General features: G+C 42.3%; 1 protein-coding gene across 1 annotated transcript in view; it reads left to right on the top strand.

The window, feature by feature from the left end:
• Positions 1–15,425, top strand: part of CD109 (CD109 molecule) — a 750,032-nt gene that overhangs the window by 352,118 nt on the left and 382,489 nt on the right. The window lies entirely within an intron of this gene.

Here is a 15,425-nt window from a genome sequence, read left to right as displayed (position 1 = left end):
GATAATCGGCGATACCCACGCTTGTTTCCAAGCTATGGGTACAGAAGCGGAGGTGAAGGAAGAGTTGAGGATATCCAGCATGGAGGGTAGAAAAAAGTCAAGCGAGTCCAGGAAGTGAGAGGGGCTCATAGGGTCAGCTGGGGAGCCAGACTTCACTTTCTTGCTGAGTTTGGTCAGGCCAGCAGCCGTGAGTGAAGCGATTTGGGTAAGATGGGTGATGGTGGAAGCTCGTGTCTTAAGTTCTTCAGAGTGAGGAGAGTTCTGCAGAAAGGTCGCATACATTTTTTGGACCTTTTCAACAAAGTATGTAGCCAACTGCTCGCATTGTTCGTTGGATGAGATTTTGGGAGAGGGCGACCTAGGGTTTTGGAGCTCTTTGACTAATTTAAAGATCACTTTAGTAGGGTTCGGGTTGGAGCTGATTTTGTCAGCATAGAAGGTAGCGCGGGTAATGCTGATGGCTTTGTGATAGGTTTTAAGCTTGGATAGGTAGTTAGCCTTATCCTGATTGTCAAAGTTTTTCCTCCATTGACGTTCTGCTTTTTTACAGTCTTTACGCATCGCTTTAAGGGTATTATCGTACCATGGATTGGAGGGTGTGTTACGTCCTTTAGTCATCTTGGCTGGGATGAGATTATCAAGCCCCTTAGTAATCCAGGTAGTGAAAGAGGTATAGGTCGTATCTATCTCCTGGTTGGTTTCGCAGTGGAAGTCTCCTAGGGTTTCATGAAGAGCGGGGATAGAGAGTTTGTGCCAAGGTCTTTTTAAGCGACGGTTCGATTCAGTTTTATACTGACGTTTTGGTGCTGGGACCATTAGTTTGATGAGGTAGTGGTCCATCCATCCCATAGGAGTGGGAGTGTCTGTAACTGCCTCTTGGATGTTGGTGAAGATTGGGTCTAGAGTATGGCCGGCTGTATGGGTAGGAGCATGGATGAGAGAGTTGAGTTGCAGTGCCGAGAGATCTGCTAGAAGGTTAGCGATAGTATGGTCATTGGTTAAATCCATATGTAGGTTAAGATCGCCTAGAATCACGAAATTGGCGGATTTAGTGATGAGCGTCGTGGACGTTTCGAGGAGGGCGTCAATGAACCTTGAGGGCGGGCCTGGTGGACGATATATGTAAAGACCAGATATCGTAAACTGAGGGCTAGTGCTGATTTTAAATTGGGCGCATTCACAGTCTGGGAGAGATTCTTTGGTAAAAGAGCAGGTGAAGTGCTTTTTATAGATGACTGCAATGCCGCCGCCTCGAGTTTCACGGTTTATAGTGGCCAGATGAAACTCATCTGGGAGCGTCAGGTTAGGGATAGTAGTTACGCCGTCTCGTAGCCATGTTTCGCAGAGAAAGAGGATGTCAGGATTTTCCTCCAGTAAGAGTGAATTTACCTCTTGATAGTGTTTAGAGAGGGATCTGACATTGAGCTGTAGTATTGACAGAGGCGGGGTTGTGGTTTTGGCACGGCCTCCCCACACGCGCGAGTAGGCATGCAGGTGGAAAAATGGCATCCACTGCAGTAGAGTTGCGAGTGGCCTAGGATGCCAATAGCAGCAGAGCATCTTTGGCTAGGGTTCATGCCAAGGAGTTCCTCACGGTCGTATCGTATGAGCAAGTGGGGTCTGGTTAAACCAGGGGAACTGGCGACTGGCGATGTCGTGGCGATGACGGGCGCAGACGGGCTTGCCTTTGGCGCGCCTTCGGCGCGCAGACGGCGCTCCCGCTGCGCTCGTCCGCTGCGCTTCCGGTGACAGCACATGATGTAGGGGGATAGGGGGGCGTGGCCTTCAGGGGGCGTGGCCTCAGTCCTCGGCGAGATTGGCGCTTTTTTCCGACACAGGCTCGGATACGAGTCAGCGCTAGATCCGCTGCTCGCTGTGTTTTGAGAGAAGTGGGTGCACCTAGCGCTATGCTAGCGTGAGGTGAGTTAAAACAACAGGTTATTTTGTGACATAGAATGGAAAATATGCAGTTTTAAAGGCTCCCGGCTTCCGCCTCAGGAGTGCGCGAATGTCAGACCTAAGCGCTAGTGATCAGCGCTTTAAGTACTGCGACAGGGGGGCGTGGCCTTCAGGGGGCGTGGCCTCAGTCCTCGGCGAGATTGGCGCTTTTTTCCGACACAGGCTCGGATACGAGTCAGCGCTAGATCCGCTGCTCGCTGTGTTTTGAGAGAAGTGGGTGCACCTAGCGCTATGCTAGCGTGAGGTGAGTTAAAACAACAGGTTATTTTGTGACATAGAATGGAAAATATGCAGTTTTAAAGGCTCCCGGCTTCCGCCTCAGGAGTGCGCGAATGTCAGCCACATTTGGTGGATGGGGCTGAGCAGCTAGCGGGCTGCTTCTGATGGGGCTGTTGATGATGACTTACAAGCTGCCCTACAACACTTGATGAGACTTTATGATACCTGTTTACTTACCTGAATAAACCATCTCGGATTACATCATACCAGTGTGGACTACATTAGAACATACATTTTGGCGACGAGGATGGGATAACATAGGAGAAAAACCATGACATCAGAATACTACAGATTCAGTCCCTACTTGACGATGTTCTATGATCCTAGGAATAGTTCTGTTCCTGAGCAGAATCCCTGCAACAGGGTCAAAGGTAATGGGTCATTGTCCATTGAGCAAAGGTGCAAAACCTAATAATGGAGGCGGGGTCTTGATTTAATATTATGCCAGAAAGAAAGTATTACCACCATAACGGTACATGTTTTAACATAGTGCAGTGCATAATAAATGGTGGGCATACACACATTTTTGTTATCATTTTGGTTTACTGTGAAACATATTGTCAATGGTATATGGAGTCAGATTTGGGAAATATGGGTTCTAGATGCTTCAAAACTGTTTGGCACCTAGTTCACACTGAGAACATCTATAAAATAGATACTAGGCATTATGGATGTGCACGCAATAACATGTTCAAGATGGGAAACCTTCCATTTTTTTACATTAGTAGGATGCAGTTTTTGCATGTTAACAGGTCAGAGGCTCCCACTCTCTTTCAGCTGTCCTTTTATTTCTGTGGTTTTTAAAAATATTTTTTGAGGCAATAAAACATAGAAGTACAAGGAATAAACCATAAATAAGAACACAACATATCTATCATAAGAACTTCATTTTTATGTTAAGGGTAAAATATACCACTCTTTAAAATGTAAGAAAAGATAAGAGAAAAGAGGAAAGAAAACATGGATACGAGGAGAAACACGATAGAAAGAGATAATCAGGACAGATTTAATGCATCAGTTATTGTGATACTGTTAGACTAAAATGTAATCAATGGCAGCCAAAACAAGTCATTTCTAATTTTACTATTAGTGTCCAAAGTAAATGCTCTATTATGTCTATGGTTATTGAATATGGCGTTAGCAAAATTAAAAAGACAATTTGGAAACATGCTTCCAACAAGAGGTTCTTTGATTAAAAGCAATGGCAATAAAGAGGTCTAATCAGCTAACATTGTAAGTAAATTTATAATAGAATTGTAACAATTAACTCATAAATATATCACCAAAAGAGAGGGGACATTAAATTAGAAAATCTCAAAACAATTAAGACATATGAATTTCCAATATTAACATGTTTAGAATAAAATAACATATGAAGTGTACCTTCTTCACTACTATATGACCAGCTTAGGTTAGAAACACAAATATCTTACTTATAAATGTGAACTCAAGTAAGAAGTAATATATTGTAAATGAAAAACAATGACTGGGGTATTACTAGCTGAATTGAAGGTTTTAAATAATTTAAGCCAAATTTTGTTCCAAAGTTGCACATCAAAATCATGTTGAATATCATGTTCGCAGTCCCACAAGACTTCAACTGGGATTTAGTTATATTATCAGTAGGTTGATGACTTAATCTGTAAATAATGGCATCCGTAGGTATAATATTTACACAAAAGGTGATGGGAGGAATGATTGCAAACTGTATAGCCAGTAGAAATCACTCAGGATAGGATTTCAACCCATCGTTTTTTGCCCCCTTTGTCATTTTAGACAAAGACCCACCTTATGCAAATCCATACTGCCCTGGCTCCTCATGGGAACAGTCCATCCCGAAGTGCAAAGGCAAGGGCTCCTCGCGAAGAGACCACGTGCAACCCCAGATTGTTTTTAGCCTATTTAGGCCTTGTCACTAAAGTATTGCTTGAATCCTATAGCACAGCAAACAAGGAACCCACGTCTGGGCATACCTTTGGCGTTACATAATCCACTTTAAAGGTGATGGGAGAAATGCTTCAAAAAAGCCTAAAAACTGGCAATCTTTCTTGGTAGCGTTCCAACCCATCGATTTTTCACCCACAGTGCCACTCTAGACAAAGACTTGCTTTATTCAAATCAGTAGTTACTCTACTCCTCAGAAGAACAGTCCATCCTGAACTTCCATGCTCTGGGGTATATTACCATTTCAAATCAAAACGTGAGGTTTTGTTGGTGGACTATCATTATCATTAAATGAAAGTAAGTTTGAGGATCCAGAAAGAAAAGTTGAAAGGAAGGCGCTCAACAACATGTGTGACTTTAAAAAAAAAAAAAAGGTTATGAGTCTAAGGTTAATAATGTCTCAGTAGGTATTATATCCCATATTTGATTAATCCAGTAAATACACTTTTCTGTACAATGCTTCCAAAACAGTGGCTTATTATCAATTGCTAGATATTTTTTATCCCTGATTATTGAAAAGAAGTACCATCTATTGGTGGCGTATTCATTAAAGAGCTATTTAAGAACAATAAAATGTGTATATTTTAACATATGATATCTGTGTAAGACATAACAATTAGATATGTGAATAATTTATTTAAAAGAGAAATCGGCAAAGAATGTGCGTATAGATATAACCTAGAAGGGTGAAGGAATTTCATCATAATTAGATATTATTGCACAAGCTTGGCCGATAATGAAAGAGGAATTATATCATTTAAGGATATTGAACCTAACACCACCTTCAACTTTTGTCTCCTTAATTTTTAAAAGAGCAATTTGAAGGGCTTTGTTACTCCATGGGAATTTTGCACATAGGCTATCAAATAATTTAAAGACAATATTCGGAATCTTAAAAGGTAAGGCTGATTTCAAAAACAATGTGGAGGCCAATCATCATTTTGATGGTGTTTAATCTTCCCCACCATTCAAGTGAAAGAAGATAACAAATTAATAAAAAATCATGAATCTTTGTTTTAAGAGAAGAGATACTAAACTGCAGTGTTTTCTTGATACTGGGTGACAACCAAATATGTAAATATTTAATCTTTATAGAGATCCATACAAAGGTAAAACAATCATACATATCTTCTGTGCCGTGCTTTAAGAGGGAGAACGTTTGTCTTATTTAAGTTTAATTTATAACAAGATATTTGTGAATACAATTGGACCCCATCCAAGAAAGGTTGCAACAAAATGGAGGGATTTTATATGAAGAGTAAAATGTCATTAGTATAAGCTGAAATTCTAAGTCCAAATCTTTAATGAGGGGAGTATTTCCCAAGTGTTCCAGGAAGGGTTCCAAAAATAATGCAAACAATGAAGGAGAAAAGGGACTTCTCTTTCTAGTTCTGTGAGACAAATTAAAATAAGAAGAAAAACAATTGTTTACAAAACACTAGTTTTAGGAGGAGAATATAATAATTGAACAAATGAAATAAAATGTGTACCAAAACCGAACAATTTCAGAGCCCTAAAAATATATTGCCAAATGGCACTTTCAAATGCTTTTTCAGCATCAAGTAATATAGCAGCTATTGGGATCTTAGCCATGGAGGCAAGTGATATAGTATTAGAAAAGACTTGTCTATTACCAGTTGCCAATCTACCCTTAATAAATCCTGATTGGTGATTTTTTTATTAGGTATTGCATGACAGTTTCATAACACACTGCTAATGTCTTTGCATACATTGTACAATCATAATGAATTCATCCGATGGGCGTGTAATTTGTGCACTGTTTATGTTCTTTGTCCTGTTTTTGCCATTACTGTGATGAGTGCATTTAAGAAAGTACTATCAGAATGTGAGCTATGAAGGAATGAACTACACAGATTTAACAGTTTGTGAATAAAAGTAGATTAGACATTAGAAATAGTCAATTGAATTCCTAATCAGGGTCAGTTAAGGCTTCATGGAGATGGAGATCTGTTTCAATTGCTTTACGGTGAGTATCCCATAAGACTGGTTTAGAGATCAGAGAAAATCTTGACATAATTTATCTGTTTATAGGTATTAATAGCATTTTTCAAACAAGGAGGAGATTTCAGTATAAGCAATAGCAATGGAATTATCAGATTAATTAATAATACAGGACGTTAGCAGCATCAATGTTAGAAAGTTTGTTTAGCTCAATTTCAGCTATGCCAAGGTCTTCAGCAAAGAATTTGATTTTGAGGTGAAATAATTGTGTTCAAATATTTTTATTTCATTGAGTACCTTTCATGAGGGTTTTTTTTCCTTTGTATGAGCAACAAATGAGATCACATAAGCTCGGAGAGAGACTTTAAAAGCCTCCAAATTATTAGGTAGGAAGGTGTCAATGGTTTTATAAAACAACATATTTCACAAAGTAATTTAAACTATGAATGCTTTAATTGTTTAACAAAAGTCAATTTTAAAATACTCATCTATTTGCCTCATCTATTTGCCTATGCATTAACAGTAGAGATGTCAAAGGATGAAAAGGCGGCATGATCAGACAAAAGGATGGTACGCATTTTGGCAGATTGTGAACACTGTAGTAAAGATGTAGAAAAAGTTGATCTTGAAAAGGGCGCTGTGAGTATTAGAATAACAGAAAACTCAAAAGATTCTGGGTTATAGCTTCTTCATACATTAAATAATGATTAAGATAGAAGTGTTGATTTAAACTCTTTATGCAATTCTTTAGGCTAAAATTGAAATTCAGATTTGCTATTTAAAAATGGTCTAGTATTTGATTAAATTGTCCTCCACAAATTATTTTAGGATTCAAAATATTAACTACAATGGCCTTGGTATGATTCTAGAATGAGGATCTGGTTTAACCAGTCTATAAATATTGAATAGAGTCAAAGATAATGTATCTAATTTTAAGTTGACCAATACCCAGCAACCTTCACCATCATAATCTTGGTACAAATTTGAAAGATGTGTTACATAACATCTAAACTGCCCCTTAAGGCCTTCAGCAGGCTAGAAGGAAACTTTTCCAACCAAGTTTCTCTTCAGTTTTATAAATCCAGCTTTGCTACAGTGTGTTTCCTATAAAAACACAACTGGATCATTTCATCTGGAAAGAAGAGAAAATATATTTTTTCTTTTAAGAGGCCTTTTCATTTTTATCAATTCTGAAAAGTTTGGACTTCAAACAGTTTTGTACTTCCAAGGTCACCAATACTTAAGCAGGACCTTGTGGAAACAGTGGCCAATTTCAAAAGGGCTTTGTGGGATACCTCTCCAGGCTTGCACCACTAGTGGATTTTGATCTCAAAAAGAAGACTAAGACCCAAAGTATAAATCTTGGCCAGGCATTTATGTCCGATGCTCGGACTTAAGCAGCTGTGAAATTAGAATTTCTCATGCTCGGAGCGTTTCCACTGAAGCCAACAGTGTCAGCAGGACCGTGTTCAGTGGCTAGCTGCCTTCAAAAAGATTTCATTGGAAACAGCCTGCAACTTTGTCCTACTAGAGGATTTTGACTTCCATTTCTGAGACAAAGCCACAAGGTAAACTCTTTGGACCGAAACCACTTGGTGTATCCGACCTGCCCTCCTTATCCGTCGGCCTGAAATTGCGCCTAGGTTCCAGTCAACCCCAAACAGTGGCTATTGATGGGCGCTTTACTTTTTCATGGCATGGTTTGCCTTAAAGGTTTAAAAAATATGTTCAGTTTTCCTTATTGAATTATTGTAATTTCTTTGTCATTTTACAAATTACATCTTTCTCTATTTTTCTAAATCGGTTGTGGGATTTTGTGTTGTGCTTTGCCTTTTTAACTGTTTTGTTACTGTTAAATACTTCATATATTTTCTGAAGTTAAACCTGCTTGCCATAGCTACCAAGGTGTTGAGCCAAGGTTTAAACAGTGTTTTATCTTAACAAGTTTGTGGTCTTATTTCTTGTGATGAACTCGTATCCATCCCAATAAATAAGCCATTGTCGTATAAGGAGGTTTTAAATTAGGCACATTCCAATCTGTCTTCTATAAGAAGCTGGTTGTGAGAGAAAAGCAAGGTTGATCAATCTTCCAGTGAATAATCAAGTTGTAATGCTGATTGCTAGACCCCTCCTTGCCTTTTTCCGTATGAGTTCTGAATGCATACTATATATTAGCGGCCTGTTTATGCCTGACATCACTGCTTAAAATCACCCAGTGCCCCAATGTACTTCCAAATAGGGGAGGATGGTAAGATTAGTTGGTCAATTGTATGTCCTTCAATATTGGCAATCTAAGCCCAAATTCAGACGGAGATCTTGGAGCAGTTTTAATGTCTCTGCAACTACCAGTAGTTCCAGCTGTTCAATATGGGTCATCTTCCAAATAGTCCACGGCACAGAAACACCACCTGTAGCTAGTTCAACATCGTATCAAAGAGGAGCCGAGGTATGAAGCCATGGGTTTACACCCAGAAATTTGTGTGCGGTTTTCCAGGCCAAAACCATAGCTATTATTATTGGGCTTTCAGAAGATGGTGCTGTTACTTTATTTGTTGCATCCATGATAGATGTCTCTTTGTCTACTCATGGTGGGGGATTAGGAATAGTTAGGGACCTCTGTGTCAGTTGGGATATTTGATTTGCAAGATAGTTTAAACCTATAATTGGTAGTTGCAGGTCATCAGATTATGTGTGTGCATGTAATGCCCTGGGCTTAAGTCTTGATCACGTGTTTCCCCATATAAAAAACAGCATTTATATGGTAGAGGATTTATCAGTCCATCATTACTGCTAACACCCCATTTTTACTGCTAGTACTTTGCCCAATAGAGATAGTTACGGTTTAGACCATTGTTTTCCGAATTTGCTTTGGGATTGATCATTATTGGTATGCAGAGTGCATTCAACCATATGGTCAAAGTTTCTAATGAGAAGAATTCCCAATTAATGCATACCCCTTGGGGCCTACTTCATTGTGTAGCCCACAATGCTGGCTTTAGTAGAAGGGTAAGATGTCGGTATCGCGTTGCATTTCTCCCAAATAAACTTACATCTGGAGACCCGGTAGAAAGATTCCATTAGCAATATAATGCTAGTGCTCCTTGACCCATTGGCAGCCTTTGACACCATCTCTCACCATGTCCTGTTGGACAGGTTGCGGGAGATTGGTTTCGAAGGTCGGGCATGGACCTGGCTGCAGAGCTTTCTTAACAGTAGAGCACAATGTGTTCAATTAGACACATTTGTCTCTCAGACCACGGCAGTAGACAAGGGGGTCCCGCAGGGTTCCATCTTAAGCCCCACATAATTTAACATCTATGTGGCACCGCTGGCCACCATCATAAGATCTTGCGGCTTCGAGACTATCTTGTATGCGGATGACATGCAGGTGATAATCCCCATCGATACGGACCCAGCGGAATCCAGAGCAAAGTTTAAATCCTGCATGCTGAAAATTGCCGCTTGGATGAGCGAGAATTTTCTGTAGCTTAACTCCAACAAGACGGAGATCCTTCTATTTGGAAAGGCGACGGATTTATGGTCGCCAGACTGGTGGCTGGAGGAATTGGGGGAGGCACCCAATCCAACTACTCAGGCAAGGGACTTGGGTATCCTGTTTGATAATAAGCTTTCGATGGAGGAACATGTGAAGTCCGTATCGGGCACATGCTTTGGCATCATGCGGATGCTGAGGAAGATTTTTCCCTGGATCCCTTTGGAACCCAGAAAGACCCTAGTACATGCACTACTAGTTAGTAGACTTAACTATGGGAACACACTACTAGTAGGAATCAAGGAGGACCTTTTATCTAGGCTACAGGTAGTGCAGAACACGGCGGCTCGACTGGTCCTCAGCAAACCAGTACATCCCCCCTCCTGACATCTTTTGCAACAACTTCACTGGATGCCCATGAGGAAGACGCTAGTGTTTAAGCTTCTGACGTCGTTATTCAAAGCACAGCAGGGGATTGGCCCGGCCAACCTAAGGAAGAAGTTAGTTCCCTATATACCTGCCCGCTTATTGAGATCTAGCAATCGTAATCTTCTATGTCCCTGTAAAATCAGGAAAGTCAAAATGGGAGGACGCTCATTCTCACATTTAGCCCTGCTTCATTGAAACCGCCTGCCGGATGAGCCACGCGCCTGCACAAGCTGGTGGCAGGTTAAGAAGCAGTTAAAAACCTGGCTGTTCTAAATCTGCAATTCTGTCATAGCCTTCAGCACTGTGTAGCCAAAAGCGCAGAGAGATCCCTGTGGGGATGATTTGTTGCGCGATATAAATGTTAAATAAAATAAAATAAATAAAATAAAATAAATATCAGGGCAGGCAGATGTTCAATTTCATGGTGGTCATAAGAATATCAGGTTGAAACGGGTCTTCAGTTGCTTGTGTTCCAGTTCAGGAAGGGCCTGGCCAGGCATTTCGGGCTGGACTGTTTCCATTGGACCAAGGTCAAGACTAAGTTGCATATGGCTGGGTCCAAGCTGAGGTGGCATGGTGTACAAAATAATGATGGACTATGATGCGGTCCAGTGTGGAAATATGGATTTTTCTGGTCAGTTATGTCCCCTATCTTGGACCCCAACGGTTTCATGTATAAATCACAAGTACATGTATGTTCCCTCCAGTTCCAGTTATGAAGACGCAAACATGTGCGTCCACCGCCAACATGTCCTCTGTCAGATCCGCCATGAATGGGCCGGATATTCCATTCCTGAGTACGAAAGGCCACCGGCCTTATATGGTTCACTCATGACATTTTACAGTCCAGGCAAGTAGGCCCTGATTCTGCCATCAAGCTTTTTCTGCCTTCTGCCTCTGAAAGCTCCAGTCCGAGCTCGCATCTGGATCCATGAACTTTGTCCTCATTCTCTGCGCAGCTAACGGTGCCTGACATCAGCCTGTTGCCTGCCAAAAACTGTATTTCACCTTCGAAATTATCTGCTCCGCTCCCTACCCAATGCATTCCTGTCTAGTAGTTTAAGTAAACATTCTTCCAGCTACCGAGCAAAAGGCCCGGCTTCTCTGTCATTATGCAAGTAATTCATAGCCCTGTTACTATGGAAGATTCCTGCCCCCGCATCTAGTGTAGACACTTAGACGCTTGTACACGCACTAACAGTCAGTATAGTCAGTATAGAATAAGATTCTACTCCAAGAGACCTCTCTTTTGGATAACATAGTTCTTTAAACATAGGATGTTAGATACGATTTGGGATTAGGTTGACTTGACCCTCCAGACTTCTGTCGCCACATGTAAAGCTAAATGTCAAGTCCCCTTCACCCCCTAGTTGCACGTCAATCACACGTCATGTGTCAAGAACGGCAAAACGTGTTCCTGCACGGTTTCCCCTGGTTCTGATCGCAAAAGAAAACTATTCAATTACCCATGGAGTCGGTTGTTTCACTTCCCTTCCTTCAGACGTTCCCAAAAGAGGATTAGTCTGCTAAAGACTACTACCAACAGGGCGCCCGTTCTCAGGGCGGTCGGTGGGTTAGCGGTCTAGTGTTTGACAGGCAGATGTTTGAACGTGCGCGCGTTCCCTGACAGCGGCGCACTTCAACTGTAGAAATTTGTGAGGAGGCTGTGTCGTTCGAGCCTCTCACAGAACTTCAGAAAGTATTCGTTGGGGGTTGAGAAAGTTATTCTTCACTGCTCAACAGATTCCGGAGGTGGAGTTAGAAGTCTTCTATCTCATCTTGTGTCACAAGAACTTTCCTGTCAATTCCAGTGAGTGGGAATTCTCCAGAGTTTCTTCCAGCGGCGTTTTGTGGAAGGTCTTTCAAGGCAGGAACTATTACTGAGAAAAGGTCAACAGTCATTCCGCGGTGAGTGGCCAAATGCTTAAATGCGTATTTGAGCATAAAGACAATTTGAGACTGTCAGACTTCTGATACTCCTTTACTACGTTCCTGGTAGTAGAACAAGTAGCAGTCCCCATAGACTTCCTTATCAATGTTTGGGGTCCTGACAGAAATTTCAAGAGAGTTCAATTCCGTCTACTGACTTTTAGTTTCCATGAGGAACTTTCTTCAGCAGTTCAGATAACAAGAAAGGAATCTACTTCATCTCGTTGTATGTTAAATATATATATATATATATTGCTTACCATCAATTGCCGCAGCAGTAATCATCAAGTGGAGCTCAACCATCAGGCGCAGGAGCACCGTCAAGCGCAGCAGCAGTCATCAAGCATTGTAGCGCTTGCTTAGCGCGGAGCACAAAAGGCAACTAAAAGAGAGAGGCAAATCCACTGTAGAAATCAGGTAAAGGACGGGGCGTAGGGAGTGGGCAGGGAGTAGTGAGGGCCGTTAGGGGACTTCCACTAATTCTCTGTTAACTTAATTCACAGATGCCAGAGTAACCACCCTAGTCCAGGAGAAGCAGGCATACTAGCCCGGGAGAAGCAGGCATCACAGTGGAGTCTCTCTATTATCCCATTCCCCTTTCCCCCTCCTTGCTGGAAGTGAATTTTATTCGCTGTAGCGAGGCAGGGGAGCTGGGAAATTCTCATCAATTGAGTCCAGGTCTTCAGTCCAGCTGTTCCCGTGGTGGAAGGGAATTTCAGGTGCGTGGTACCTTCTTTCGCTTGTCTTGACAGATTGAAGTGCCATTCAACTAAATCCCACCTGAGCAGTATGGCTGAGGGTCTGGATGTTAAGACATTGGCAGCAGTGCTAGAAAGAATTCAGGAACAGTTAAATGTCACCATGGAGGCAAATAAGACTCTCAGTGAGGAGGTCAGGAAGTCTAGTCAGGAAGCGAATTTCCTTAGGCAGAGGGTGGAAGAATTGGTTTCCGGAGATAGTGCTGAGTTTAAGGCCCCTAAATCTTTCCATTTCTCGCCCACGTCATCTACATCTGAACTGACCACTCAGGTTATCCATGCCATGTCTCCCACTATACCTTTGGCAGCCCCAGAAAGATTTACAGGTGATCCCCATAAGGCGCAAATTTTCCTCACCCAATGCTCTTTGCATTTCCTTTGCAAGCCTATCGTTTTTAAAGAAGACCAATCCAAGGTGGCCTTTGTACTGTCTTACCTGAGCGGAGATGCGGCAGCCTGGTCAATGCCGCTTGTGAGTTGCAATGACTCAATTCTGTACAACTTTGAGGAATTCAAGGAAGAATTTCTTCGCATCTTTGATCGGCGCACAGTGTCACAAACGACAGACAATGAACTTTTGGATCTCAGACAAGGGAGTCGGGAGTTAGTAGCCTATATTGCCCAATTCAATAAACTAATAGTGGAAACCAAGTGGCCAAAAGAAAAGAGGGCGGCCATTTTTTATCGAGGACTAAAAGATGAAATAAAAGATGGGTTGGCACAAATCCCAAGGAGACCCACAGATGTGTCAGAATTAATGGACCTTGTACTTCAGATTGATTCGAGGCAAAATGAGAGGCGGAGTGAGCGTCGCAAGGAGGTACGGCCTTTCCTTCCGCGTTTCGACAGAGCCAGGTCTGATCCGGTTAAGCCATCTGAGACAACTTCAGGGGAAGAACCAATGCAAATTGGGTCAATTAGAGGCCCATTAACTAAGGAGGAAAGGGAGAGGCGACGAAATGGAAAATTGTGTATGTATTGTGGAGCTGCCGGGCATTTTGTCAAGGAATGTTCACGAAGACCTAAGATTAGTCCAGTGCCAAAAGACAAGCCCCACCAGTAGGAGGAGTTGCTCTGGTGGGCGCAGAAGAGAAGTCAACTCCAGATCCACAAATGCTGGCTAATACCCTTCAGTCCGCGGCCCCTCATTTGATTATCCCCTGTGGAATTAAATTTGGAATAAAAGCTATGGAGAACATTTCTGTCATGATTGATTCTGGGGCAACTGGGAATTTCTGCGACATAAGATTTGCCAAATCCCTAGGAATCCAGTTTGTCCGCAAAATCAAGCCAGAACCGGTGCGGGCTGTTGACGGAACAAATCTCTCTTCTGGCCCCATCACTTGGGATACTGAAGAGATCGTCTTGGAAGGTCCAGGGAGCCATAGGAGCATGTTAAAGTTTGCTTTGATTGATGCCCCTCAGTTTCAGCTCATTTTGGGTTTGCCTTGGCTCACGGAACATAACCCAAGGATTGACTGGGCAAGAAGATCGGTGGAAATGAGCTCAGATTATTGCAAGGAACATTGTTTTCAAGGAGAGGAAACCCATCTTCAGCCCTCCCAAGCAACGTTATTGGCAGAACCGTCTTTGGTGGTCTGTGCGTTGGAGGTTCCAGCAATTCCCAGCGAATATCTGGATTTGAGAGAGGTTTTTGATGAACAGGAGGCCAATAAATTGCCCCCACATAGGGAGTATGATTGTACCATAGAATTGGAACCAGGGGCACTCTTGCCGTGCAGTAGAATCTATGCCCTCTCTGAAGCTGAGAATGTACATCTGAAGGAGTATCTGGATCGATATCTAGCTAATGGATTCATCCGACCCTCTCAGTCTCCGGCATCTTCTCCTTTATTTTTCATTCCGAAGAAGGATGGGAGGCTTCGCACATGCATAGACTATCGTGCCTTGAACCAGGTGACAAAGAAGAACCGATACCCGCTACCACTGATTTCGGAACTTTTAGATCAGGTGAAGGATGCTTGCATCTATACTAAGTTGGACCTTCGCGGAGCCTACCATTTGGTTAGAATGGCTGAGGGGCATGAGTGGAAGACAGCTTTCCGGACGCGATTCGGCCTCTTTGAGTACCAGGTAATGCCATTCGGCCTGTGCAACGCCCCAGCTGCCTTTCAGCATTTTGTAAATGATATCCTTCGAGAATTCCTTGACCGCTTTGCAGTGGTATATATCGACGACATCCTTGTTTTCTCTGCTAATATGGAAGAACATGTACAACATGTGCGCGCCATTTTGAAGAAGTTGCTAGATCATCAGCTTTTTGTCAAGTTGGAAAAATGCGTTTTTCACACCACAGAGGTTGAATTTCTGGGATTCATTTTGTCCCCTGAAGGAGTGGCCATGGACGATTCCAAGGTAAAAGCAATAAGAGACTGGCCCCCTCCACAAAATGTCAAGGAAATACAAAGATTCATTGGATTTGCTAACTTCTACAGGCGATTCATTTCAAATTTTTCGGAGAAAGTTCGCCCAATCACTCTCCTTTTGAGGAAGAAAGAACCTTTCGTGTGGGGACCAGTGACTGAGGAAGCCTTCCAGTCTTTAAAAAGGGCCTTCATTTCCGCTCCAATTCTGCAGCATCCAGACACAGAGGAACCATTCTATGTGGAGGCGGATGCTTCTGATCAGGCGATTGGAGGAATTTTGTCGCA

The sequence above is a fragment of the Triturus cristatus genome, chromosome 6 (genome assembly GCF_964204655.1).
Source record: "Triturus cristatus chromosome 6, aTriCri1.1, whole genome shotgun sequence".
Lineage (NCBI taxonomy): Eukaryota > Metazoa > Chordata > Amphibia > Caudata > Salamandridae > Triturus > Triturus cristatus.
The sequence above is the reverse complement of the archived record's forward strand: the minus strand, read 5'-3'. Positions and strand labels throughout refer to the sequence as shown.